Genomic DNA, 8,153 nt, shown 5'->3' with positions numbered 1-8,153 from the left:
TGTATTTACACCGAGTGAGAACTGGCATAAATGTCTTGTTTTCTTCCGCGCTGCTCTACAATATCTACAGAAACAAAAGGTAGTCTTTAAAGAACGTACGTATGTTTTTAGTTGTGATATAAAGATAATTATATTTTAATTTTTAAATAGCTCTGAACTACACTGGTGGACAAAGTTACGAGATGGAAGGCATTTTCGCTCATTTCTATGACGCTATATTCTTCTATGACGCTATTTCTGGACGGTTATTGATATGGAGGGAACCTGGAACCCGATACCATCCCAGCAACATTATCGAAAGGGACCATTATGCTGGTGGAGGACTCATGGTTTGGGCAGGGATCATGCGAAATACCTGCACACCGCTCCATGTGTTTGACAATGGTTTCGTGAATGCCCAGAGGTACAGGCAGGAGGTCCTACACTCTAAAAACTGTACCTCTGATTTCAGAGGCACAGGCTAAATGTACCGTGTATTTTCTCGCGTAAGAGGCACATAACTAATGTGCCTTTAAAAATGAGAGGCACCACAACAAATTAAAGGTACCAAACGAACGCCAGTCAATGCGCGGTACAAAAAGACTTTCGTGCCTCTGAAATTCGCTTCATTTCTTTTTCTTCGGTACGATCATGTAACGGAGAACAAGCGCATGCGCACATCAGTGAAAAATTTTATGACGAAATACGTTTTCTGTCCCCTCGCATCCACGCTACCGATGGAAGAAGTTTTCTACAAATGTGCTCTATTGATGTTATAAAAATGCTTGAATTTGGTAAGTTTAATACTTGTATCTTATTTTTATATTAATTCCTAAGTAACGACGGCATCTTTTTTATTAATACATTTCAATTTTTATTAGTGAATTATTAATGCTACAAATCTTATAAAAATGTTTAAGCGAGAGAGCTAACCCTAGTTATGTTTACATTTCTGTTGTAGTTGTATTATTTATGTTTTATCATTATAATATTAAGAGGAATGTTTTTAAAGTGCCCTATATTTGTTCTGTAGTGTTTGATTATAATTTTGTATGAGGTTTTCAATGTGGCGATTGCTATGAATAAGAAATCATTTTTATTTGAAATACCAATTTGCTTTTTTGTTTATCTTAGTTTACATTCGAGAGCTATCACAGAAATTCTCTCACAGAATGATTGAATAATTTAAAAAACAACGAAGAATGTTTTCGAATTTTTATTATAATTATGAAAAGTATACTTTCAATCATTAGCTATTTTAGAAAACAATTGACATTGATATCTAATTATAATTATTTCAAACTGTTACTAAACTTACAATTGATATAAACCTGAAGAAAAAAATAAGATTATGCTTTATTTATATTTTAAATATGGTGTAAGCATGGGAGAAAAAGGCAATCTTCTAATGATTTATAAATTTTTAATTAGTTATTATTTTTTTTGAAAAAGTACTAATGTTTAAAAATGTTTTATTCTAACATCACAGCTTTCAGTGTATAATTTCAAATTTTAGTTTTGAATTTATGACTCAAAATAGATAACATGGGATATATAATTATTTATGACTGTGAAATTCGTTTTAAAAATTTTAGCATTTCAAATTGAAATTTAATTTATTTGATTTTTAAAAAGGATTAATAGCTTGCTCCAGGGTGCTCTTGTGGCACAGCTGGTTAAATTATCTTTCACACTGCTTAATGGAGAACTTGGGTAATGAGTTAGATCCTGGCAATGTATAAAACAACTGGCGTGTATACTTTGCATATAAATTATGCCACAAGTGAAAGTTCTCTCATTGGTTATCATGCAGAAGATTCAAACGAGCTAGCTCAAGCGGAGTCCACTTTATCTGACCAGTATCAAAATTACATGGCATTTTAACCATGGCCGTTAAAAAGTAAAGCCCTAGAAATAGGATTTTTGGTCATGGTTGAGTGATGGGCGGTGATGAGTACCTTGCTCTTTGTTTAAAATAATATAATGCCAAGTACTTAACAGCTTGAACTTTTTAAAAAATATTAAAGTATTGTTAACTAGAGCAGTTTAATTTACATAATTTTGATATCAATAACTATATATAAAAAATAAAAAAATTATTTGCATAACATTCATTGGATCACAAATGGATTAGATATGCAGAATCGCTGTTGTGTCACTGGCATTTTCCAAGAAAAATTCTTAATGCTTTATCGATATATACTGAATAATTTATTAAAAAAATATTTGGTACTTCATATTCAATGCTCAACACTTTATACTCCATGTTTTCTTGCTACGAAAAGCTACCTAGTAAAACTTTCTAATTCAGCATCAGTGATAATAATTTTTAAGAAACTTTTTTTTATTGTTATTGCTACCTTACCTGTGTTACTTAGAATAACATTATCAAAAAACTTTTATTAATCTATAACTAATGCTTTTCCTGAACTGTAGTAAAAAAAAATATGAAGCGAAGCAATTTTGATAATATTTAGAAAGAAAATATATTGATTGTAAGGATTGATATGTGTATAAACTTGATGCAGTGAAATTTTTTTATTTTTTATTTTTTTATTTATTTTTTTTTTTTGCTATCTGAAAGGCAATTTAATGTTTGTGTAATCTAAATTTATATTATTAGTATAACTAAATGATTAATAGTTTTTTTTTTGCTGTTACTTTGTCTTGACTGTGTTCCAGTAAATGCAAAAAAATGTTTTTAATTATTAAATATTTTTATAAATAATAATTATTTTTATAAATAATTACTTTTCGATTTACATTTGAATTTTCTTTGTTGACTCCAATTTTGTTTTGTGTTAAAAACAATCCTTGCACTTTCTTATGTATTTAAGCTTAGATAGATTTACACTTTTTTTTTTCTTTAACATGTTGAATGCCACACTAATTTTCATGGCTTGCCCGTCTGGCCAAAATGATTTTTTCAGTATATTCAGTATATTCATTTTAGTAATAATAATAATATAAAAAAAAATTAGAGCATTAAAAATTTGTTCGAATTATGTGTTTCGAATAATCGAGGTTTCGCCGTTCATCGGTGACCCCAGTGGCGCTACGAAAAAACTCAGCACCAGTTACCGGTGACCCCTATGGCATTCAACGTGTTAAATTAGTTCAATAATATTATATATTAAAATTATTTTAGCTAAACCTATTCTTAATGTAATAAAATCTTCATGAATGTATTTGTGTACATTGTGATAGAAACTTTTAACTACTTATTCAAATAAAATACTCTTACATTGATAAGTCCTGTTTTAAATGTTCTAGCCGAGCTGAATGCATGATAAAACACTTACATGGAGAGGAAAACCACTAAGCCTGCTACAGTTAGTCTGGCGTCCAGGGGACTCAAACCCATGATCCAACTACCTCTGAGGATATTTTAAATCAGCACTGTGGTCAATGCTAAACTATAAATAATGTGGATGCTGTGGGAAGGATTTGATCAGGCCTCCTCTGCAAATGCTTTGCCCATGTACCTCCCCCAGCAAAGTGTTTAACTTGAGCATTTTTTCTTCCGGATACAACCTTTAAATGTCCGTTGCTATTTCTCCGAATTATTGTGATTCTGTATTAATAACTAGTGAAAACTAAAAGAAAGAAAAATGTGTGTCATTTGATTTTTTTCAAAATTTGGAAAATGTTTTAATAAAAGTTCTCTGCGAAACATGTGGACTTTTTTTTATAAGAGTCTGCATTAAACGAATCTTACCATCTCCAAGTAAAATTGACTTACAGTTGTTCCACTCTGTAAAGCAAATTTATCTATATGTTATCACCTTTTACTATGATATTTTATTTTCTCATTATAGTGCTAATTTTTTTTAATTTTGTTTTATTTTAAACTGTAATTTTTGTAAATTTGGTTTAGGCTATTCTCACTGGTTAAATTACTCATTGTATTAAGTATGTTTGCCATTATAATTTTGCTTCCGGTGTTGTGTTTTCTTTTTTTACCAGCACTTTTTCTTTATTGACCTTTAATTATGATATTACTATATATATATATATATATATATATATATATATATATATATATATATACATAGCCTATACTAAGTATTTCAAATTATTTGCCAGATTTTAAAATTCTTAGCCAAAGGAAAATGTTAGAAATTTTTTATGATAGATTTTTTCTGTAGGAAACTTTTAAACATAATACAAATTTATTATAAATTAATTATTTTATAAAAATGCAAATAGAAATTTAGAGTCATTTTGCTGTTGGGGAGGAGTAAACGTGCAATGAATGGGGAAGAGATTGAAAAATGCAGCTGTTTTATCGTGTTTGAGGGGAGGAAATAAACATAGATTGAGGTTTATTTTTGGCAACGTATTAGATTAGTGTAGTAATATAAAGATAAACCTGAAACGACGCTATGTTCTGCGTTATTAAGTTAGTGCATATATTATTGTCATGAAAAAATATTTTTCTGCTAAAATAATCTGCATCTTGTTTTTCGTTTGAAAACAGCTTTCGCCAATACTTTCCCCCAAAAGGGAACAAGGTCTTTTTTCTTCAATTGTAAACTAGCCATTGTACATTTTCTCTATGGATTAGTTTTATTTTGTACATTAGATTGTTGTAATCAAGTTTAAGTTAAAATAATTTTTATTTTAATAATATTTATAAAACAAATGCATGTTTAATTATTGGGGATAAAAATGCGGAATTTCACGATTTTTAAAATACTATAAAAAATAAAAATTCTGAAACAAGCTTTCAAAAAAAATTGCAAAATGCTTTTCATATATTCAGAGCTCAAATAAAATTGTCAATTAAATAATATTAAGTGCAGTTAGTTCCAGGGTTTGTTGATTTAAATCAGCTTGATTTAAATCACGATTTAAATCATGATTTAAATCAAATGATTTTTTTAAAAAAATCATTGATTTAAATCAACTAATTTTTTTTTTATATATATTGATTATAAAAGTTAAAAAACAGTGTTTTAAATTATTGATACTTTTATTATTTTCTTTTCTTAGTTTCAAAATTTATTTTAAATAAATTGTTGCATTAATTAATTTTAGTTAACGAAATTACTTTCTTTCTTGGTGTGTGTTAAATTCCAACATATTGAAAATTACAATTTTAAAAGTCTTTTGATTCTTGAGATTGAAAGCACAGATTAAAGTAAACATTTAATGCTGTCTTAATATAGACTTGCATAGCTGTAGAAAGTAATTATTAAACATGAATTTTTTCAAAAAATAATGTAAATATTGTTAATTAAAATTCTACCGTTTGAAAGAAAAAGCATGGAATTAAAATCTACATTATATTTATTGGTGGAAAATGTATATTTTTGAAGCTTTTTTAAAAGCATATTAAAAAGAAAATACCCAATTTGCCAAAAATAGAAAGAAAAGAAAAAGGCCAATAAATTCAGATATTTTTTTCCTGATATAGTGTCATTCTTCCCTTTCAAACTCTATTTGAAACAGTAGGGTTATTAACTGGTATTTTTGCTCATAATATGTTTACAGTATCTTTGACATCTGATTTTCTATAACGAAATTTTGTGGAAAAAAATTCCTATGAGTACATAGATTTTTTAAAGAAAAATATTTTTAGCTTAACGTATCTATTTTGATATAGAATTAAAAGTGAATATTTTAATATAAAAATATATAGATTAAATATTTATTTTTTGATGAATGACTACATTTATAAACACAATCTGTTACATTTATTTTGTCATTTTAAAAATCAAACGGAAAAAAAAGGAAATTTTAAATTAAGATTATGGTTTGCTAATTGAAACTCTGTTTTAATAGTTAAAGTACAGGGGTCTGTCCAAGTGAAATTTACTACCGTTTACCGGTACCTACACAATTTAACTTTAGGAAAAACGGTAGAACAATTCCACAAAATACTTTTTTCTCAAAATTTTATTTTTGTGTCTCGTAAGAAAAGATAAATCCAAATTTTTAATTTTCAAAAATTATGTCTACATTTTCACAAAATAGTTATCTTTGAAAAACCTAGACAGACTACTAAAGTATTCTTTAAATTTTCTATTTGAACTAGTCCTTAAATTTCAATCATGCATTTGTTTCAAAATGGTTGCTATGCATTCAAAGCTATGTATTATAATGAAAAATTATTTTAGTAAGTTAAAATATTGTTCTAAATATTGTTATAATATAGTTTTATTATTAATTTTGATTAAGCATTTATAAAGTTTTTTTAATCATAAATTAAAGTTCTTACAGTGTATTTGAATAAAAATCAAAAAAATCTGATTTAAATCAAAAAAATCTGATTTTTTTAAAAAAAATCAAAAAAATCACGAACTTGGGTTAGTTCTAAAAAAATTGAAAGCTAATGTTCCCAAAATGGGAATGATGGCGCCTAATGGGTTAATATGCTTCGCCAAAATCAGGCTTTTAAAAAAAAAATTCATTTCAATAGAAAGAAATCTTTGATTTTACACTTGTAAAGTCATTTGATTAAACATATTTGATGTTATAAAACATACAAATTGTTCAAAATCTACATCTATAATTTTAAAATATTGTGAAAGTTCTATATTTTTCCATATTTGTGTGCAACTGTTACTAAATTATGTAATATTGTTCTTTATGTGTGAAAATAAAAGATATTAGATTTCATGATATTTAGTGTTTAATTTTGATTCTTATAAAGCTATTTTATTAAATCTCTAAATATTTAAAAAATATCTAAATTTATAAGAAATTTCCATTTTGAGGATACTTTTTGGAAAAAAATCCATGAATTATATTGACTTGGAATAAACAGAAATAAATATTATTTTTTTATACCTATATCTGATTAGAAAAACATCATTGAAATTGTTGAAGTATCATTAAACGCTACATAATTAAAGAAATTGTGTAAATTTACATATTTTATAATTGCCTATGAAAAAGCCTTAGATGGAATCCCTTGAGATGATCACCTCAAGTGGCCAATATTCAAAGAATTCAGAAATATTTTTCATTAAGAATTATTATAATTAATATCTTGGTAATAGTGTAAACCCCTTTTTATATGAAGTGCAAGCAAATTACAAATAGGTAAAAAAAAAAGTGTGTTCAAATCTGGTAAATAACAGGTTTTGGTACCACTAAATGCTTATTTCAATGAGTGGTTCATAAAAGCAAAATCTAAGGTACAATGTACTTTTCAAGCTAAGAGGTACATCTGATTTTGCCTCTGAAATCAGAGGTTCATTGTGCCTTTCATTTTTAAAGGCACGTTGTGCCCTTAAAATTCAGAGGCACAAACGATCCAAATGTGCCTCTGAAATCAGAGGTACATTGTGCCTTTCAATTTTAAAGGCACGTTGTGCCCTTAAAATTCAGAGGCACAAACGATCCAAATGTGCCTCTGAAATCAGAGGTACATTGTGCCTTTCATTTTTAAAGGCACGTTGTGCCCTTAAAATTCAGAGGCACAAACGATCCAAATGTGCCTCTGAAATCAGCGGTACAGTTTTTAGAGTGTAGAGGCCTATGTGCGTCTTTTCAGCGGCGCTGTTGGCCTCGAGTTCATTTTTATGGACGACAATTCGCGACCACATAAGGCTCTCATGGTTGATGAGTTTCTGGAAAGCGAGGATATTCAACGAATGGATTGGCCAGCCAAATCCCCTGATCTGAATCCTATTGAACATGCTTGGGAGAGCTATTACGATGCGCCAACCTCCCCCCAGAACCATTCTGGAGTTAAAAATTGCTCTGGAGGAAGAATGGGAGGGTCTTACACAAGTCCTCCTTAACTCCTTTATTGGCATCATGTATACTCGTTGTGCATGCTGTCTGTCTGTCAGGGGTGACCATACACCATAATAGAGGCAACACACATTGTACAAGGCTTACTTTTATTGTCATCTTTTATCCTTAAGTTCAGACTACATTGGATTTATTGGCAATAGGTCTTGCCAGTGAATGGCACTTTCATTTTTGTTTTGCGTACTTTATTATCATGGACTAAGCTATATCCATACCAAATTTCATTTATTTATATTCAGTACTTTCTGAGATATTTGAGAAAATGTCTTCCATCTCTTAATTTTGTCGACCAGTGTATAATAAATAATTACAAAATATTTCATTTCTATCCGCTTTGGTTTTGTTAAGCTTAGTGCAAATTCATATTAATATTTTCCTAGAGCGATTAATATTTTCCTAGAGATTTT

General features: G+C 28.4%; 1 long non-coding RNA gene across 1 annotated transcript; it reads left to right on the top strand.

Moving 5' to 3' along the window:
• Positions 1-426: 426 nt before the first annotated feature.
• LOC147815825 (uncharacterized) lies at positions 427-6,606 on the top strand. The gene is made up of 2 exons (XR_015431404.1): positions 427-773; positions 3,253-6,606. It is a non-coding gene; the product is annotated as an uncharacterized LOC147815825 (long non-coding RNA).
• The last annotated feature ends 1,547 nt before the right edge of the window (positions 6,607-8,153 follow it).

Source organism: Parasteatoda tepidariorum, chromosome 2 (assembly GCF_982258835.1).
Source record: "Parasteatoda tepidariorum strain Cologne lab strain chromosome 2, Ptep-v5.0, whole genome shotgun sequence".
NCBI classification, from domain to species: domain Eukaryota; kingdom Metazoa; phylum Arthropoda; class Arachnida; order Araneae; family Theridiidae; genus Parasteatoda; species Parasteatoda tepidariorum.
This window is presented reverse-complemented; position numbering and strand designations above follow the sequence as displayed.